The sequence below is a fragment of the Tamandua tetradactyla genome, chromosome 11 (genome assembly GCF_023851605.1).
Source record: "Tamandua tetradactyla isolate mTamTet1 chromosome 11, mTamTet1.pri, whole genome shotgun sequence".
NCBI lineage: Eukaryota > Metazoa > Chordata > Mammalia > Pilosa > Myrmecophagidae > Tamandua > Tamandua tetradactyla.
Genome location: NC_135337.1, coordinates 32,104,412 through 32,125,221, shown reverse-complemented (window position 1 = coordinate 32,125,221; position 20,810 = coordinate 32,104,412). Strand labels below are relative to the sequence as shown.

At 36.8% G+C, this 20,810-nt stretch overlaps 1 protein-coding gene across 1 annotated transcript in view; it reads left to right on the top strand.

Annotated features, from left to right (window-relative positions):
- Positions 1-11,782: 11,782 nt before the first annotated feature.
- C11H1orf146 (chromosome 11 C1orf146 homolog) overlaps positions 11,783-20,810 on the top strand; it is a 53,149-nt gene continuing 44,121 nt past the window's right edge. The window contains exon 1 of the mRNA XM_077119484.1: positions 11,783-11,868. The gene's annotated coding sequence lies outside the window, so the exon portion shown is untranslated. The remainder of the gene's footprint in view (positions 11,869-20,810) is intronic.

The window sequence follows — 20,810 nt, the reverse complement described above, 5'->3', positions numbered from 1 at the left end:
CTCAACAAATAATGATTTTTCACCCTCCCCCATGCCCCACACTCCATCTCCAGCTATTTTTTTTTTTTTTTTTTTTGGTTGGGGGTGGCTCAGTTTAATGGCCTATTTCCCAGTCTATTTTTAAGTTGGAATTATCTACATATTCTTCTCCAATGATATTTACATTATTTTTATATTGTAAATGCTAAATAGTTAGATATGAGATGTATACATTTCTCTTGTTAATAGTGTATCAGTGACTTTTGGTTTCCATGATTCAGCTCTCATGCATAAATTTCTTAATTACTTCCAAACAGCCAGTATTAGCATAAAGATTTTAATTCTAATCTAAGAATTATACTCTATTTTTATAATAATGTTATCCCAATATATTAAACAATGAATTTCCAAACCAGGAATGTATTAGGAAAAAATTTCATACACAAACATAATATTTTTTCCTCAGAATAAAATATAAAATGAACTGAGGTTTACCTGGCTTTTTTTCAGTTCCTTGCTCAATTTTAGCCTGGCAAGAGAACTAAATTTAAAAAATTGTGATGACATGTTTAGGCAAAAAAGAGGTCTACCGTCCTTACAATAATTGTCCTTTTGCTTAGATCAATGCAGCTCTCAAAAATATGCAAAGACCACTTTTAAAATTAAGGAATTAAAATACATTCATACAGTTTTCTGATTTAGAATAAATTACAGAGAACAGCACTCAAATTCAAGAAGTTAATAGCAACAAAATGAATCAAAAGAAAGTTGAAGAAAATTATTACAGATAATGCAACCAAATTAAATAGAAATCAGGAAAAGAGTAGAACTGATAAATCAAGAGCTGGTTCTTAAAATCAAAACAGCCCACACACTAATTTAATGGAGAGAAAAGACAAATACACAAAATTAGAGCAGTTGTAACCACAGAAATTAGCATAAAATAGTATATTGCACAACTCCATAAAAATACAGTTGAAAACCTAGATGAAATGGATGACTTACAGAGAAATAAAATTGCAAAACTACACTAAAAAAGGGATTAATCAACAGATTAATAACCCAGGAAGAAGTTGAGAAAGCTCAAAAAAAGTGATAGGTCTGGGTCATTTCACTATTAAAATCATTTTGGAATATGGAGAGAGAAGAAAAATTTCTAGACTCTGATTTAAGAAGTCATGATAATGCAGTCACCAAAATCTGATGAAAGATAAAAGAGAAAACTATAGAATAATATGACTTATTAGAAACATTGCAAAATTCCCAGTATATTCAAATAATGTACAGCATTTTATATCAGGAATGTAAGGTGATTCAATGTTAGGGAATCTGTTCGTATAGTGCGCCCATATTAATAGGTCAAATAGAAAAAAAATAAGATCATCTTGGTAGATGCCAAAGATTTAATAACAAACAGGGAGCAAAAGAATACTCTAAGAAAATGTGAGCGGTATTTTAGTATAATCTTGGATTAAGAAAGCTCTTGAAATCCAGAAAAGCTCCTGAATCTCAGAAATCGTAAAAAATTGAATAGATAATTTGTCTAGACAAGAATTTAGAACTATATGCCCCAAATATCCAAAGCAAAATGAAAACAGGAAAAATGGGGGTGGGGTGGGGGTGGGCAGTTTTGCTTTTTTAACTAAAAATAAAATGCAAACAGCTAGTAAACAATGAGGTTTTAACAGGACTCGTGATAAAAGAAGCTTTAGAAAAAGAACCATGAAAGGGGGGTGCAAGGATAGGTCACTGGTAGAATTCTTGCCTGCTGTGTGGGAGAACCAGGCACTACCCCAAACAAACAAAAGCAAACAAGCAAACAAACAGTTAATTTAACAAATGGTGCTGCAATAACGGGATACTCAAATGGAAAAAAATGAAATGTGACTCCAGCCATACAGCATGCAAAAGAAAAAAAAACATGAAAAAAAAGGCGCTTTGAAAATATATGTTCAATAGGTAATAATGAATTTTATAAGTGAGAATATTCTAAGTAAATAAGTGGGTATCTACTAGCTCATTTTTATTGAGTTAAAAATGAAAATGAATTGGATGCTTTGCTGACATTACAAAAATTATTTAAAGCTAATCACAGTTTCAACTAATTAAAGTGTATTAAAAAAGAAAAATAATTCCAAATATTATTATAATATTATACAAGTTTAAATTCTTGATCAAACCAGATAGCTTGCTTGGATTTCATTTAACTTCTCAGTTTGAAAATCAAGTTAAAATTCTTGGCAGACTAAATTGAAACCAAATCCAAGAACAGTGTGTGGGATGATTGTGCTTTTCATAGTCAATGAGATCAGAAAGTCTAAAAATTACTACGGAGGAAATGAAAACACTTTGGGCTGTCATATGTGACACAAATGCCTGAATCCATTTATATTACCACCCAGATTTATTTGCAGTATGTCAGCGTCATGCAGCTATTATTATCATCAGATTTACACCCTTATTTGCTGCTTTTTAGGTTTTTTAGTTAGTGGCAGGAAATAAATTATGAGGTCATTGTTAATTCATTCTTTAAATTTTTTCTTTCAAAGTTACTGATTATTAAAATTTATTTGAACATAATGTTTACTTGACATCCTCATAGAAATTATGATTCAATTAATAGATTCTAATGTTAGAAATCTACCGAATGAAGAAAAACATTACATATGTGAGATTTTTAGGGAAAAAAAGTTACCGAGGCTTTTCCAAGTCCTTTTTTGGGAATGATGTGACTGGTTACCTGAATTATAAGTAGGAGTGATGCCTTATATGTTCCCCCAAAAATCTAATTTTCATGTATCATCTTCCTTTTAGTTATCAATAATTGTATCTTTATTAATTTTTGTTTACCCTAAGTGAAAAGCTGAAATAGGTATAGCTTCTTTCTCAGAGTGATTTATGTACTAAAACTTTGTAATAAAAAAAGTAGGGAAGCAAATTAGGAATAATACTTGCAAGAATTATGAGAAAGATTTATATTCTTAATATATAAAAAACTCTTACACATCAATGAGAAGAATGCTAACAGGTGAACAGAAAAGCAAGGCAAGAAATTTTTTAAAAAATTATCAAAAGAGATAAACCATCAATATAAGTACAATGTGTGATAAAATGTTTAATATACTAGTTAATAAAGAAGTGCAAAACAAAACATGTTGGTTTAATTGATAAAGAAAGAGAATTATAAAACCTACCCTTGGGCGCGGGGGGCTGGAGTGGCTTGGTGGTGGGTTCTCCCAGGACCTGGCTCGCGGAGAGGCGCGGCGTCTGGGTGAGGAGGCTGGCGGGTCCTCACGTCAGCGTCCACAAAAGGCTCAGATAAAGGTCACCGTAAAACGCAAGGTACGTGAGACTCCGGCATCCCCTTCCAGCTCAGTCACCCGTTGTCGCCTTCTCCAGCTGCCCCTCTATCCAGCCGCTCCAGTGACCCTGCGGCTGGGAGTTCCCCCATAAAGAGGCAGAAGGCTGACAGCTGACCCTGGACTCTGGCCTTCTCATGAGTTCTGCTGAGCCTGCTCTACGGTCCCGCTGAACCTGTGACCCCTCTCGCTGTTCACCCTGGACCTGTGAATGACCTGGGACTCTGAGCAACACCTGCAAGAGAGTGCCAAGCAGCCGCCAGGGCCGTGCACCTCAATGTCCCTGTACACGCCTCTGCCCACTTGTCTCTTCAGCCTCCGCCCCGTGGACATTTTTATACAGAAAATAATAAAGATTTTCCCCCACTCAAAAAGAAACAAAAAACCCTAGCCCCACAACGGTGAGATTGGTATTGAATTCATATGCTGATGATATACGTGTAAATTGGACAAACTTTCTGGAAAGCACGTTGGCAATAGGAATAAGGGCCTTAAAATCTTCACAATCTTTGATTCAGGAATTTAGTGACTACTCAGAGATAATTAAAAATACACACAAATGTATAGCGTAAAAAATGCTCTGAAATAGGGGAATAATTAAGTTTCATTTTCTGTTAATTTTTAAATGTTTTGTTCTGATATGTTGGGATAGTAAGCCACTTTGATAAAAATCTTGTCTGATGATTTGGGAAATGCCTGCAATAAAAAGGAAGAATTAGATATTCTAATCTAGTAGACATCTAGTATAATCTATTTGTGATTAAGACTAGTAATATCCTATCCTACTATCTATTTTCTTTTACCTTTCTAATAGAACTCTGACTTTTGCAGTTGGACACTTGGCTACTCAGAATGAAGACTGCATTTCCCTTGCCTACAACAAGTTGTAGCCATCTGACTAATTTAGCCAATGAGATACAAATAAAAGGTGTTGAGCGGTACTTCCTTAAGGTTTTCTTAAAGGCAAGGAAGGGCACTTCTCCTCTTTGCTCTAACAGATTTACAGGCGCACAGACGTGATGGGGAATTCTATCAGCTCTGCCAGCCCTCTTGAACCATGAGGTTCAGGACCACACCGTAGGGATGGTAGAGTGGAAAGCTGGCAGGAACCTGGGTCTCTGAAGACCTAAGGAAGCCACCATACCCACCCTGGACTATCTATCTCTAGATTTCTATTACATCACATTTGTGTGATTAGGCCACTCTTAATTTGCAGTTTCTCTTCATGCAGCCAAACCTAATTGATAAAATATATAACTAAAAAAATATGCCAGCATATTGATAATAGTTCTGTGTTTTGGGATTTATTGTTCCTATCATATTATTATTTCCTTTCTAAATTTTATAAGCATGTATTCTCTTATAATAAAAAGTTTTAATAAAATTGCTTTAAAAAGTGAAATTATTTTTCCTAATAATTTTATCATAATAGTAGATATTGTCATTGAAACAGAGAGATGGATCACATTAGGCCTTTAAAAGAGAGATGATACCCTTTAATATTATTAAAATGTTAGCATACCAGACAAGTCAAATGGGTTTATAAGTAAGGAATTAATGGATGTCGTGGTCAGGCTCATGTGTCAGCTTAGCCAGGTGGTGGTGCCCGGTTGTCTGGTCGGCCAAGCATTGGCCTGTCTGTTGCTATGAGGGTATTTCATGGACTTAAATCATGTTCACAGTAGCTGCATCCACAGCTGATTGCATTTGTAATCAGCTAAGGGGTGTGTCTTATGCAATGAGTGATGCTTAATCTAATCACTGGAAGGCTTTTAAGGAGGCTTCAGAACAGACAGTCACTCTTCCTGCTTCAGCCAGCCAGCCTACCCTGTGGAGTTGTCCAGACCCTTTTATCAGAGCCACCAGCTTCACAGCCTGCCCTATGGAGTTTGGACTCTTCCATCCCCACAGTTGTCCAACCAGCCTCTCCTGACAGTTCGTTGAGGACCTGCATTGGAGTGGCCAGCTTGCAGACTACCCTACAGACCATGGAGTCTACATTCCCACTGTTACGTGAGGCATTTTTTATACATTTTATATCTACAGATATTTCCTGCTGATTCTGTTTCTCTAGAGAACTCTAGCTAATATAACGAGGAAAATAATCCATTCTTTTTTGTTTTTATTTTCATCAATTAATATGTGCACATAGTTTAAGGAGTCAAATAGTCCCTCAAGTCTTAGTAAAAAACAAGCTAAAAACTCTGTCCCTTGCTGCCTCTATTTACCCCAATCTCACTTCCTACACCAACTACTTAGCCTCTTAGACATCAAGAGGAGCTGCTGCTTTTCTCATTTGTTGCCATTTTTCTAAAAACCACGAACTCCCTTTGAGAGACTCTGTCACAACTTAGTGTTTTAATTCTAGGCATTATCTGTTGTCATCTCACTTTGGAAAGATGAGAATTTGGGTCTGTTTCACCCACCCTCATGACTCAACAGAATTGTATCATAATTTTAGTTCTATCAGAATTTAGAGTTTATATTATAGTTACAAAAATATTACTTACTGCCAAGCCAGTAAGCAATGATGATTACTTTTTCTTCCTTTTGCAATTTTTTCTTTTCCCTGGAGCTAGCAGCTATCCTTCCTGTTTGTTTGCTTAGTTTTCCATATAAATATCATTCATTTACACCTAAACTCTACCTCAATTATCTAAACATTCTTTCAGTATGTTCAAACACAATGGCTATTCACTTCCTTTTCTCTTCTTGGAAGTATCTCTCTTGAAGCTTCTAACCTGTTCCAATCCCGGTAGTTTATTTTCTAGGCATACCTATGTCTTCAACCTGGAAACCCCTTCACCTCTCTTCTTATTGAGGTTCCTGTTTCCTGAGTTCCATATCTACCTCTTTACTTTATATTCTTGTTTTGGTGGAGTACTTCCTCCAGCATATCTTGAGAAGGAGTGAATGGGATGTATACTTCCTGAAAACTTGAATGTTAGAATACATCTTTGTTCTACTTTACACTTATGTGATAATTTAAGTGGGTATAAAATGCTTGACTGAAAATAAATTTTTCACAAATTTTGAATGTGTTGTTTTGTGTGTTGTTGAGAAGTCAGATGCTACTTGATCTTCTTGGTCTTTGTAAATAATCTGGAAGATTTTAGGATTTTTCTCTTTGTCTCCAGTGTTGTAGAATATTTTAATCATGTGCCTTGGTGCAAGTGTATTTTCATCCATTGTTTCTAGGCAATTAATAGGCCTTTTGATTTGGAAACTTATGTCCTTTGGTTCTTGAAAAATTTCTTAATTATTCCTTTTAAGATTTCATCCCAGAATGGCTACTATTTAAAAAATGGAAAATATCAAGTGTTGGTGAGGATGTGATGAAACTGAAACCCTTGTGTATTGCAGGTGGAAAGGCACAATGGTGCTGCCACTGTGGAAAACAATTTAGCATTCCTCAAAAAGTTAAATATAGAATCATCATATGACCCAGAAGTTCCACTTCCAGGTATATACCCAAAAGAACTGAAAGCAGAGACTCGAACAGATACTTGATATTCATAACAGCATTATTCACGATGGCCAAAAGGTGGAAACAGCCCAGGTTCCATCACCAGATGAAAGGCTAAACAAAATGTGATATATACATACAATGGAATGTTATTCAGCCATCAAAGGAGTGAAGTTCTAATACATGCAACGAACATGGGTAAACCTTGAAAACATTATGCCAAATGAAATGTGCCAGACACAAAAGGACAAATATTGTACGAATCCATGCATATGAAATATTCAGAATAAACAGATTAGATTAGAGATTTACCAGGAGCTGGGGGCAGAGGAAATGGGGAGTTTTAGCGTAATAGTTACAGAGATTCTGTTTGGGGTGATAATGCATAATGGTGATGGTAGTACGACATTATAAATGTAATTAATGCCACTGAATTGTATGCTTAAAAATTATTAAAATGGCAAATTTTGCATAAAAAAATTACATGACCCTCAGCTTTAGTGTTCATCAACAGATGAAATGTGTATTATATCTCTTGGTTTTGCTTCCTATCCACTGTATGGATATATGTATGTCAGTTCTTCTTTCCAGTTCCATGTCTACTAGGTCTTTGCTTACTGTAGCTTCAGTCTGCTAGCTTTTCCTGCTCCATTGCATGATTATCTGCTACTCTGAAATGTTAGAGCATTTGAAAAACTACATTTCACAGCTGGCACAGTTTCTAGGGTTCAACCTCTCTCTGCTCCTACCTATAGTACATTATATTGGGATACCACAATATAACTCAGCAGGCGGTTTGATTTCTACTTTCCTGCCCAGCTGTTTCCTGGAGCTGTTCTCACTATGGATGTAGAAGAATAAGAGAAGGATAATGTAGATAGAGGGAGGAAGATTGGAAGAGGTGAAAAGTACAACTCTGGTTGCCTCAGAAAGCAGTACTCACCTGATAAATTAGATAACTACAAAATTTCTAGTTGATACAGACCCTTCATCTGAGGTAGGGGGCAAAAAGGTAGAGATTATGTATTTTTTTAAATCCTTTTCTAGACAATGTCTGATTCATATGATAAAGCCTAAGTTTCAAAGAGAAACTGGGATAGAAATTTCTTTATCCAGTTAATATCCTTAAATTTAGGAAATTTTATGTTCTTTAGGTTTAGTGTTGCTGGTGTGTTGAGTTTTTATCTTGGTTGTCTTTACAATGTGATTGAGGACTGAAGGCCGTTCCCCTTACAGAAATGAAAATCTGTCAAAAAAAGTCTAAAATTTCAGGAATTCATCATTGAATGACAGCTATGCTCTGTAATCACATTAAGCCAATAGCTAAAGCATAAGATATTACCCTGACAGTCTGCTGAGAGCCAGGAGAGATTTAAACTAAAGAAGATGAGCAGGAAAAATAATGTGGGAGACTGCAAAACATTTTTCTCAGGGCCTGAATAGAGAACCAAATATATTTTGCTTTGAGAATACATACATACTCAAACCTATTCAGAAATAGAAAAGCTTTTACAGCCAAACAACCAGCTATTTTAAAAACAGTCAATGGTTTGATTAAATTCAGTCTGTTGTAGTCAAGATAATAAATTGTCTAAATCCAAAACCATTTAAAAATAAGATTTTATATACATGGTCATGATCTGGAAATACAGTACTATGTCAGTTTTCTGTATCAGACAAAGCTAGTGAAAGGAACTAGACTTGAAAACAGCCACTTATTTTTTGTTCTCATCAGATTTCCTCTACAATTCCCTGAATCTTTGTAAGTTTTATTTTTCCTTTTGCCTGGGTATAAAGTCAAGGTCAAAAACATCAGGCCTGAAGCAGAAGACAAAAAGAACATGCAGTGGCTCCCAGAAGAAAATGCCAGTTCAGTATCTGCAATTGATTAACAGGGAAAAATACTCAAGAACATTCGTTATCATAGCTCTAGCAAAGCAGTCAAGCCACTAAATCGATTAGAGAGGGTTTGCTGCTGCTTGTGAAACAGAAGCATCTCATAAAAGACATTAAGCTGTTATTTACACAGTGTCATAACAGCTTGTTGTTCTATACCTAATGTGGAAATATTGCATCGTAAAGTTTATTAAATATATATATATATACATTTATTGATTCTATGCTTTCAAGTTGAAGTATGCATTTTCAGTCCAGGAATTAATAATTTATTAAATTAATTTTTCATTATAACTTTCTCACAGCTACTTTTCTGACTGTAATGTAAATTGAACATATTTCTATGTAGAGATTCTACAGAATAGTGAATCACGGAGTAGAGCAGTTATACATTTGCCAAATAAACTTGTGTATTTAATTTCAGTAGATCTGGGCTTGAGTCATGTAGATACCATTAAAAGGACCACTCAAGCAGCCTTGTTTGTTCTAATAGCAAATGAATCATGGTCATACACGAGCCTCCAGAATGAAAACTCATTAGCAAAGTTAGCTGATAACATTTATTTCCAGAAAATACCTCTCAGGCAAACTAATTAGCCTGGGTCCAGAAGCCAAAGCTGGAAATAAATTAGTTCAAGCCTAAAAGTAATGAGGCTAAGAATTTTAATAAAAATAGAAGCCCCCATTGGTACTATGCTTCTTATGGCTATTAATATTCAATGAGGGCTGATATGTTATTACCAAGAACTAAATAAGAAGGGGCTTTATGTGTGATGGCAAACGATATTTCAACATTTGACTGTGTTTTTTAGTGCTTATAGTTACCAGTTATTCTGGGTGCTGCGGATTCATCAGTGAACAAAACAGATCAAAAAGAAAAAAAAAAATCTTTGCTGTTGTGGACTTTACATGTTAGTGAGAGGAGAAATCATAAACAATGAACATAATAAATATGTAAATTATGTAGTATGTTAGGAGGTGAAAAGTGCTATGAGAATAAAAATAGAGCAGGCAAAGGGGGATCAAGACTAGTGACAGTTTTAATTAAGGGAGTCAGAGTGGGCTTATTGGGAAGGTGATAGTTGAGCTAGCATTTGGAGGAAAGAGATGAGCTTTGAAGATATCTGGGGAAGAACAGTTCAGACAAAGAGAAAAGTGTAGTATCTTATTTGTTACACTTCCTTTTTCCCTTTTGGTCAGGATGGCATTGCTGATCCCACACCGCCAGGGAGATTTTCACCCCTGGATGTCATGTCCCATGTAAGGGGGAAGGCAATGGTTTCACTTGCAGAGTTGGGCTTAGAGAGAGAGAGATGCCCCATCTGAGCATCAAAAGAGGTCCTCCGGAGGTGACTTTTAAGCATACCTGTAGGTAGGCTAAGCTTCTCTGCTACATATGTAAGCATCACAAGAGCAAGTCTCAAGATCAAGGGCTTGTCCTATTATTCTGGGTGTCTCTAATGTTTGACACAATATCAGGGTTTTCCCTGATGGTAAAGTTTAATAGTTTCATACTTTTTCTCCCATCCCTCAAGGGACTTTGCCAAATACTTTTTGATTATCCACTTAATATACTCTGGGATGTATCCAGGCATTGTGGCTTTCTCTTAAATCACTTTTGCTACTCACGTTCCTAAATGGTGTGTGCCAGATCCTATAACTGAGTCCATGCGTGAAGGAGGAGCTGTAGAGGCAGAGATGTGGCTAACATCTAATTCAGATTAGGTTTCAACCACAGTTCTTTTCTCACAAGTTATTTATCCTGGCCAAGTTACTTACTCTCTCTGAGCTCCACTTTCTTCATCTTTAAAACGAGAATAATACATACCTCACAGTTTTATGGAGAAGATTAATAAAATCTGTATGTAAAATACCTGGTAAAGTTCTCAGTGAGTATTTGTTTTCTTCCCCCTCTTTATTCAGGTGAATTGTCCAGGACTTTAGTAGCCTCCTTAGAAGGACCCTACTTTGCTCTTGGCTCTTTCACTCCCAGAAATTGGAGTTTCTGCTTTCAACCCAGCTAAGGCCCTGCTTTGCACCTGCTGAGACACTCTATTGCTTGATCTTAGATGCCTCTCTATCCCTTTGCTATTAGTCTGGTCTGAGATGTGAGGAACTTCCAAGGAGGGTCAGCCATCCACATAAAACCTCCTTGCCCACGTAAGTCACTAAGTCAGTTCATCAGGTTCTCAAATCACAAGTCTTCTGAAAAGGAAGACTTCTATAATCCTACTAAAAACCGGAGGAAACTCCTTTCCACATCCGATTCTCAAAAGCAAAAAAAGAAGAGTATCCTCATCCCACTAGGTAAAGATTTGATTTTATCTATTCCAGGTGTGCTTGGAGGTTGGTCTTGCTCTTCTTGTCACCTCTATCCTTCCTCAACAAATTGTCCAACAGGGATAGTAAAAGAGTACACCTAATTTTAATATAATATAACTGTTAAACAAAACTCCAAACTTATAAAATGGTTATCTCAAGGACTAACTAATCCACATTACAAATGTGCACTGAAGGATTTCTTCTGCAGAATTTTTTCTTTTTTTCAGAAATACATGTTCTGTAAGGGAATACAAATATTTTTATACCTTATACTAGTCAAGCAGTGTCTTTTTTTTTTTCTTTTGAAATTTCACAATTATATCCCTTAGTGCCTAATTACTTGCTGAATTTCAGTTAGGTCTGGAAACAATGGGGCCCAGAAGAGCAAATGCACAGGTTTATATATGTTATATTTATAGCCATTAATGAAAATCTGTGTCTCTATTTTACATGAGAGGTCATTTTGATTTTATGTTGCTAATAGTAGTCGTACAAGAATTGAGCCTAAATTGTAGAAATTGTGAAACATCAGTGCCAAGCAGCTAAATCGAACACGAAAATAAACCCTGCTGCTCGACTACAAAGAACCAAACACACCCATTCCTCTGTTTTCTCTTAACTATTACCAGGTTTATGCGAACTTTGTGAACCTGAGAGCCAGACGCGCTAGCTCTAGTTGGTGGGGTCTGCGGCTGCGCAGAAGCCCCCACCAGTGGGGTTGGTTTGCGGCTAGAGTGGCAGGAGAGGCACTCTCTAGGCTCTGCCCGCCAGCGGCGCGCCTCACTGCTCCAGGAAGGTTCTGGAAGTTTGGGGTCGCCGACCTGGCTGTGAGGAGCTGGTGATCAGGTTTGTTGGCAGCCTTGAGGAGAAGGGTTAGCTCCTCACGTTCTTCTTTCTTCGTTCTTCTGCCAGTATGTTTGTTTCTTCCAGATCAAATCTTTACCTAGCGGGAAAAGATTTCCTTTTCTTTTTTTGCCTTTGAGGGTCCGATGTGGAAAGGAGTTTCCTCAGTTTTTAGTAGGATTATAGAAGTGCTTCCTTTTCAGAAGACTTGTAATCCGGATTGTGAATTTATATTTTATTTGCTTTGGCTTTGTTTTTAACCTCCCTTCCCAGTCCTACCCCAGAGAAAAGAGACAGAGGAAAGAATCTTTAAAAGTAAAGGAGCGGAGGGTGGGCCACGGTGGCTCAGCAGGCAGAGTTCTTGCCTGCCATCCTGGAGACCCGGGTTCAAGTCCCAGTGTCTGTCCGTGCAAAAAAAAAACAGAAGGAAATGATTGGAAGGGGTCCTGAAGAGCATGCATTGTAGGCAGATATGTGTTGTACAAGTGAGAGGATTAAGGGGAAAGTGATTTGCTGGAAATTATCTTGCAGTATTAAGTTTAAATTTGAAAATGCCTTAAAGCTTGGGGAAAAACAAACAAGACGGTAACAGCAAAATACAAGACTATTAGGGTCTTGGAACAGGCAATGGTTTAGGAAGCTGTTGGGCCCAAGTTTTTCTTTTCAGATGAGGAATTAGCCTACTAGAGGTGAAGTCATCTGCCCAGCCTTACACAGATCAGGAGTGGATAAGTCCAGTGCTTGGCCGCTAGTTCAGGAGCTTTTTCCCTGGAAAATGTAGTGGGAGCCTTACCACCCCAGCCCCTGGTTTTCTCATGCATTTGTAGTGCTTAATATCACACTCTTGGGGATCTACTGACCATAGTTCTTTAAGCCCTTATTCTCTCTTAATGCACAGTTACTTGATCTCTCTTAGTTTTTGCTATTGCATCTTTAATTTGTTTATAAAATTTACGTGTATGATTGTGAAGGTTTAAATGAAGAATTAGCACACACAGCCAGTAAGTGCTCGAAAAAGTACCTGTATAGCCTTTGATTACATGCAATTATGCGGCTGTGTTATTAGGTGTCGTTAGCTAGACAGCCAAATATATGGGGGGGGGGAGGTGATAAAAGTTGCAGTTCTTCCCCCAGCCAGCTAACCACTTACACAATCAAAAATATTTTTTGAGGGCAGGCCTGGGTGGCTCAGTGGCAGCCCGGCCTGCCATGCCAGAGACTTGGGTTCAATTCCCCATGCCTGCCCATGTGAAATATATATATATATATATATATATATTTTTTTTTAAGAGTGTCTACTATGTGTGACGTGCTGGAGCATATTAGGTAACACAGGTGTCCCTGGTCTCAGAGAGCTAGTTAGCCTGCCATTCACTCATTCATGCAGTAAATGAGGAAACTATAGGTTAGCTGGTTTCAACCCAGCAGGAAGAACATTCTAATTATTAGAGTTGTTCAAAAGTAGAATGAAATCGCCTTGAGAGATATTAACTCACTATCACTGAAAATGGCTTTCGTCTTATATTAGTTGGATTTTAAATTTTGCTTTGAACTAATTTGTATTAAGTAAACATGGAGAATATAAATTTGGATGACATTAAGATCTTATGATTTTATCCAGGAAGTGTAACTGTTATTTCTGAATTCTGAGATACTGAGCTGTTGTTTATAACTTGGTCCTTCCCAGAAACTTTGGGGACACCTGATACTCAGAATTAGAGCTCTGAAGCTGTGAAAGTCAGCACTACCCCAAACAGGAAGTGTTTAAAAAAGTTGAAAAAGTGGTAAGACTTCATGGACAGATATGAATGAACTGATCTGGATAGGACTAAGGTATATCAGAATACAGGGTAAAGGATGATATCATCCATATTTTAAAACTTCAACTTCTATGTGAGACTATAGGGAGAGATGTTTACTGGGTGCAAAATTTGTATTTTGGGTAGTGTGTTTCCTAATTTAACTTGTATGGTCAGTTTTACTTGAACACCGTAAGTACATGGAATCTTGAATAGGACGTGAGATCTTGTTGGTTTGTCCACGTAAGTGTGATGTCCCAATAAATCCCACAGTGATTTGGATAGTGAAAAAAGAGGTATTTGCAAAGTTCCCTTAGGGAACTGGGGAGAATGGAGGAAATATTCAACTTCTCCATTTGGAGAATTTCTAATATTCTTGCAAGCAGTGGGGACAACCAAATCAATAGGTTGAGCCCTTGGTCTTGGGGTTCACCCCTATGAAACTTATTCCTGCAAAGGATAGACTAAGCCTACTTAAAATTTATGTCTAAGAGTCACCCCCAGAGAACCTCTTTTGTTTCTCAGATGTGGCCTCTCTCTGTAAGCCAGCTCGGCAGGTGAAGTCACTGCCCTCTCTCCTATGTAGGACATGACTCTCAGGGGTCTAAATCTCCCTGGCAACATGGACAGAAATCCTGAGGTAAGCTGTGACTCAGCATCAAATATGATCAAGGGATGAGGAAGCCTTCTTGACAGAAGGGGGAAGACAGAAATGAGACAAAATAAAGCTTCATTGGCTGAGAGATTTCAAGCAGAGTTGAGAGGTTATCCTGGAGGTTATTCTTATGCACTGTGTAGATATCCCTTTTCAGTTTATGGTGTGTTGGAGTGGCTGGAGGGAAGTATCTGAAAGTGTTGAGCTATGTTCCAGTAGCCTTAATTATTGAAGACAATAGTATGAAGATATAACTTTTGCAGTGTGACTGTGTGATTGTGAAAACCTTGTGTCTGATGTTCCTTTTATCCACGGTATGGGCAGATGAGTAAATAAATGATAGGGGGGATAAAGGGTAAAATAAGTTGGGTAGATGGAAATACTAGTGGTCAATAAGAGGGAGGAGTAAGGAGTATGGTATTTGTGAATTTTTTCTTTTTATTTCTTTTGCTGGAGTGATGCAAATGTTCAAAAAATGATCATGGTGATGAATATACAACTATGTGATAATATTGTGAGCCGTTATTGTACACCATGTATGGAATGTATGTGTGTGAAGATTTATCAATTAAAAAAAAGAGCTTATGATTTACTGAGGAAATGAAATATGATCACAGTTATATTGTGCTAAATATTTTAATTGTTCAGTATTCTGAAGTATTTAATTTGAGAATATCAAATATGGTGTCTTGGAGGAGGCAGGATTTCTAATGGGCCTGGAAAGAGAGAGAGGTTTTTGAATGTATTTATAGACTTTATTTTTGGAACAGTTTTAGATTTACAGAAAAATTGATAAGATAGTTGTGATGTTTAATCTTATCAGTCAACTTAGCTAGGCTGTATTTAGTACTGAGTTAATTAAACACTAATCTAGATTTGTAGTGGAGATATTTTATAGACCTGGGTAACACTACAATCAGTTGACTTTAAGTAAAGATTACTGTCAATAATGTGAGAATGGGCTTCACCAAATCAGTTGAAGACCTTAAGAGCAGAAACTGAATGCCGTAGTTTCTTGGCTGCTAAAACAAATACCATATAATGGATTGACTTAAACAGTGGGAATATATTGTCTCACGGTTTTAAGGCAAAGTCCAAAATCATGGCATCAGCAAGGTGATGCTTTTCCCCCTGACACTGTAGAGTTCTGGGGCTAGCTGCCTGTGATTTTGTCCTTGGCTTTTCTGTCCCCTGGCAGTGCACATAGCAACATCTCCTTCTCTTATGGCTCTCCTTGACTTCTAGCTTCTTCTGTTCCCTCTGGCTTTCTCTCTCTTATGTCTGAATTTCATTCATTCATTTTTCTGGATTAAAACCCAATCTAATTCAGTTAACCACATTTTAACTAAAAATATCTTTCAAAGTTCACGTTTCCAATGAGTTCTTATCCACAGGAACGGATTATTATTTATACCCTGTTTTTCTGGGACACAAGATTCCATCTGCCACACTGAGATGTCCTGGAGAAAAAGAAATTCTGCATCAAAACTGCAAAATCACCTCCTGCTGGAGTTGCCACCCTTTCTGTCTACCCTTCAAATTCTAGATTGGCCAGCTCCCACGAACATGTATGCTAGTTCCATAAAATAAATTTCTTAGTATATAATCTCTCATTGGTTCTGTTTCTCTGACAACTCTGACTGATTCAGTAGTACAGAGTTCCCACTTATACCACACCCATTTTCCCTATTATTAATATCTTACATTAGTATGATGCATTTATTACAATTAACCAATAGTAATACATTTTTATTAACTAAAATCCATATTTCCTTTGTTTTTAATTAGAAAACTTGTAGTTTACACAAAAATCATATATAAAATACAGAGCTCCCATATCCTACCCTGCTAACACCTTGCATTAATGTGGTACATTTATTAAAATTGATGAAAGAACATTTTTACAATTGTAACCATTCTCCATGGTTTACCTTAGAGTTCATTCTTTGTATTATATGGTCCTATGTTTTGTTCTGTTTTTTAAATTTTTGTTCTAGTAAAGTATATACAACCTAAAATGTCCCTTTTAAACAACATTCAAATATATAATTCATTGCTGTTAATTACATTCACAATGTTGTGCTGTCACCACCACCATCCATTACGAAAACTGTTTCACCCCAAATAGAAACTCTGTACAATTTAATCACTAATTTCCCATTTCCTATCCCACTCTGGTCCCTGTTAACCTTTATTCCAGTTTTTATCTATGGATTTGCTTATTCTAATTACTTCATATCAGTGAGATCATACTATACTTGTACTTTTGTGTGTGGCTTATTTCAGCATTCATGTTATATGTATCAGAACTTTATTTCTTTTTATGGCTGAATAATATTCCATTGTGTGTGTGTGTATGTGCATTTTGTTTATCCATTCATGGGTTGGTGGACTTGGGTTGCTTCCATTTTTGCTCAATTGTGAATAATGCCACTTGCGTTCATATTTTAGCAACTGTGAAAAATGCTGCTGTGAAATCGGTGTGCAGACATCTGTTTGACTCCCTGCTTTTAATTCTATTGGTATTTACCTAGAAATAAGATTGCTGGGTCTTATGGTAATTCTTTATTTAACTTTCTGAGGAACTCCACACTGTCTTCCATAGCTGTACCACTTTACATTTCTACAGTAATGAATGAGTTTCTATTCCTCCACGTTCTCTCCAACACTTGTAATTTTCAGTTTTTTTTAAAATAGTAGCCATTCTAGTGGGTGTGAAGTGATTTTGATCTGCATTTCCCTAATTGGCTAAAGATATTGAGCAACTTTTCATGTGCTTTTTGGCCATTTGTATCTTCTTTGGGAAAATGTCTATTCAAACAAATCTTTGGCCACTTTTTAAATTGGATTGTTTGTCTTTTTGTTATTGAGTTGAAGAATTTCTTTATATATTGTGAATATCAAACCCTGATCAGATATGTGGGTTCAAAATAGTTTCTCTTATTCTGTAAGTTGTCTTTTAACTTTCATGATGAAGTCCATTGAGCACAAAAGCTTTTAATTATGTTCAGTTCCCATTTATATATTTTTTATTTCATTGCTTGTGCTTTTGGTGTAAAGTTTAAGTAATCAGTACCTAATACAAGGTCCTGAAGATGCTTTCTTCTGGGAATTTTATAGTTCCAGTTCTTATATTTAGGTCTTTGGTCTATTTTGTTGATTTTCAATATGGTGTGAGGTAGGGGTCCACCTTCATTTTTTGGCATATGGACTTTTATTTTTCCCAGCACCATTTGTCAAAGAGAATATTCTTTCTTAGTTGAGTGGTCCTTCCCCCCTTGTCAAAAATCAGTTGCCCATACATGTGAGGGCTGATTTCTGAACTCTCAATTCTATTCCATTTTTCTGGATGCCTCTCTTTGTGCCATTAGCATGCTTTTTTTTTCTTTTTTGTATGCTTTGTGGTAGGGTTACATTTCATTCTTTTTGCCATTGCAGCACTATTTGTTGAATTATTTTTTTAAGTGTACAGGCCAGGAATTGAACCCCAGTCTCTTGCATGGCAGACAAGAATTCTACCACAAAACTATTCTTGCAGCCCTCAGAGCATGCTATTTTGATTACTGTGGCTTTGTAATAAGTTTTTGACTATCAGGAAATGTGCGTCCTCCAACTTCATTCTTCTTTTTCAAGTTCGCTTTGGCTATTCGAATCCCCTTACCATTACATATAATTTGGTGATTAGCTTGTCTATATCTGCAAAGAAGGATGTTGGAAATCTGTTTGGGATGACATTGAATCTGTAAATTGCTTTGGGTAGAATTGAAATGTTAGTGAAATTTATTCTTCCAGTCCATATGAACACAGAATAGTCTTTCATTATTTTAGGTCTCCTTTGATTTCTTTCAGTAATGTTTTTTAATTTTCTATATACAAGTCTTTTACATCTATTCTAGTTTGCTAGCAGCCTAAGAGTGCAACATACCAGAAATGGGTTGGCTTTCAATAAAAGGGGATTTATTTAGTTAACGTATAGTTCTTCAGAGGTAAGGCAGCCAACTTCCAACTGAGGTTCTTTCTTATGTGGGAAGGCACAGGGCGATCTCTGCTGGCCTTCTCTCCAGGCCTCTGGGTTCCAACGGCTTTCCCCAGGGTAATTCCTTTCTGCATCTCCAAAGGCCCAGGCTGAGCTGCAAGTGCTGAGATGAGGTATGCTGAGCTGCTTGGGCTGTGCTACATTGACCTCTCTCATTTAAGGTTTCAGCCCATTAAATCAAACATCATTCATTGCAGCAGGCATGCCTCCTAGATGTAATCAGCAACAGATGAGTTCACATGCCATTGGCTTATGTCTGCAGCAATAGAACCAAGCACCTTTACCTGGCCAAGTTGACACCTGAACCTAACTACCACCACATCCTTGGTTAGTTTAGATATTTAGATATCTAGATATTTGATATTTTTAGTTATTATTGTAAATGGACTTTTTTTCTTGATTTCTTCTTCAGATTGTTCATTACTGGTGTATAGATACACTACTGATTTATACTTGTTGATCTTGTACCCCACCACTTTGCTGAATTCTTTATTAGTTCTAGTAGTTTTTTTGTGGATTTTTCAGTATTTTCAGTATATAGGAAAATGTTTTCTGCAAATAGGGAATGCTTTATTTAAAAAAAAAATTTAATTTTTATTAACAAAACCAATCACCATACAATATGAACATTCTTTTTTTATCACATATTAGTTGTATATTCATCATGATCATTTCTCAGAATATTTACGTCAATTCAGAAAAAGAAATAAAAAGACAACAGAAAAAAATTCATGCATGCCATACCCCTCACCCCTGCCCTTCATTGATCACTAGCATTTCAATCTACTAAATTTATTTTAACATTTGTTCCCCGTTATTTATTTATTTTTAATCCATATGTTTTACTCATCTGTCCATAAGGTAGTTAAAAGAAGCATCAGACACAAGGTTTTCACAATCACACAGTCACATTGTGAAAGCTACATCATTATACAATCATCTTCAAGAAACATGGCTACTGGAACAGAGCTCTACATTTTCAGGCAGTGCCCTCCAGCCTCTGTTATGCCTTAACTAAAAAGGTGATATCTATTTAATGTGTAACCAGGATAACCTCTCGACTCTGTTTGTAATCTCTCAGCCATTTACACTTCATTTTGTCTCATTTCTTTCTTCACCCTTTTGGTTGAAAAGGTTTTCTCAATCCCTTGATGCTGAGTCCCAGCTTATTCTAGGGTTTCTATTCCATGTTGCCAGGAAGGTCCACACACCTGGGATTGATGTCCTACATAGAGAGGGGAAGGGCAGTGAGTTTGCTTGTCATGTTGGGTGAGAGAAAGAGGCCACATAATCAACAAAAGAAGTTCTCTTGGGGATGACTCTTAATTTTAAGTAGGCTTAGCCTATCCTTTGCGGGGTTAAGTTTCATATGAATAGACCCCAAGATTGGGGTCTCAGCCTATTGCTTTGGTTGTCCCCACTGCTTGTGAGAATATCAAGAATTCTCCACTTGGGTAAGTTGAATTTTCCCCCTTTCTCACCCTTCCCCCAAGGGGACTTTGCAGATGCTTTTTTATTCACTGTTCAGATCCTTCTGGGATTTATTGAGGCATCACTGGACAAACTTACAAAGTCTCTTTTGATGTCTTTTATTTCTTTCTCTTGCCTAAATACTCTGTCAAGAACTTGGAGTTTAGTATTGAATAACAGTGGTGACAGTGGGCGTCCTTGTCCTGATCTTAGAAGGAAAACTTTTAGTCTTTCACCATTAAGTAGGATGTCAGTGTGGATTTTTCTTATAGGCCCTTTATGTCAAGGAAGATTCCTTCCATTCCTAGTTTTCTAAGTATTTTTATCATGAAGGAGTGTTGGATTTTGTATAATTCTTTTAGTGTTTTTGGGATTAAGTTTGATAATATTTTGTTGAGGATATTTGCATGTATATTCATTAAAGAGAATGGTCTGTAATTTTCTTTACTTGTGGTACTTTTTTTTTTTTTTTTGCATGGGCAAGCACCCTAAATCAAACCCAGGTCTCCGGCATGGCAGGCGAGTACTCTGCCTGCTGAGCCACCATGGCCTACCCTTTTACTTGTGGTATTTTTATCTAGCTTTTGTATGAAGGTGATGTTGGTTTCAAAGAATGAGTTAGGGAGTGTTCCCCCCTCTTTAATATTTTGGAAGAGTTTGAGTAGAATTGGAATTAAGTGTTTGTATTAGTTAGGGTTCTCTAGAGAAACAGAATCAACAGGAAACACTCACAAATATAAAATTTGTAAAAGTGGCTCACATGACCGTGGGAACGCAGAGTCCAAAATCCGCAGGGTAGGCTGTGAAGCTGATGATTCTGATGGAGGGTATGGACGAACTCTACAGGAGAGGCTCGCCAACCAAAGCAGGAAGAGAGCCTGTTTCTTCTGAGTCCTCCTTAAAAGGCTTTCAGTGATTACATTAAGCATCACTCATTGCAGAAGACACTCCCCTTTGGCTGATTACAAATGGAACCAGCTGTGAA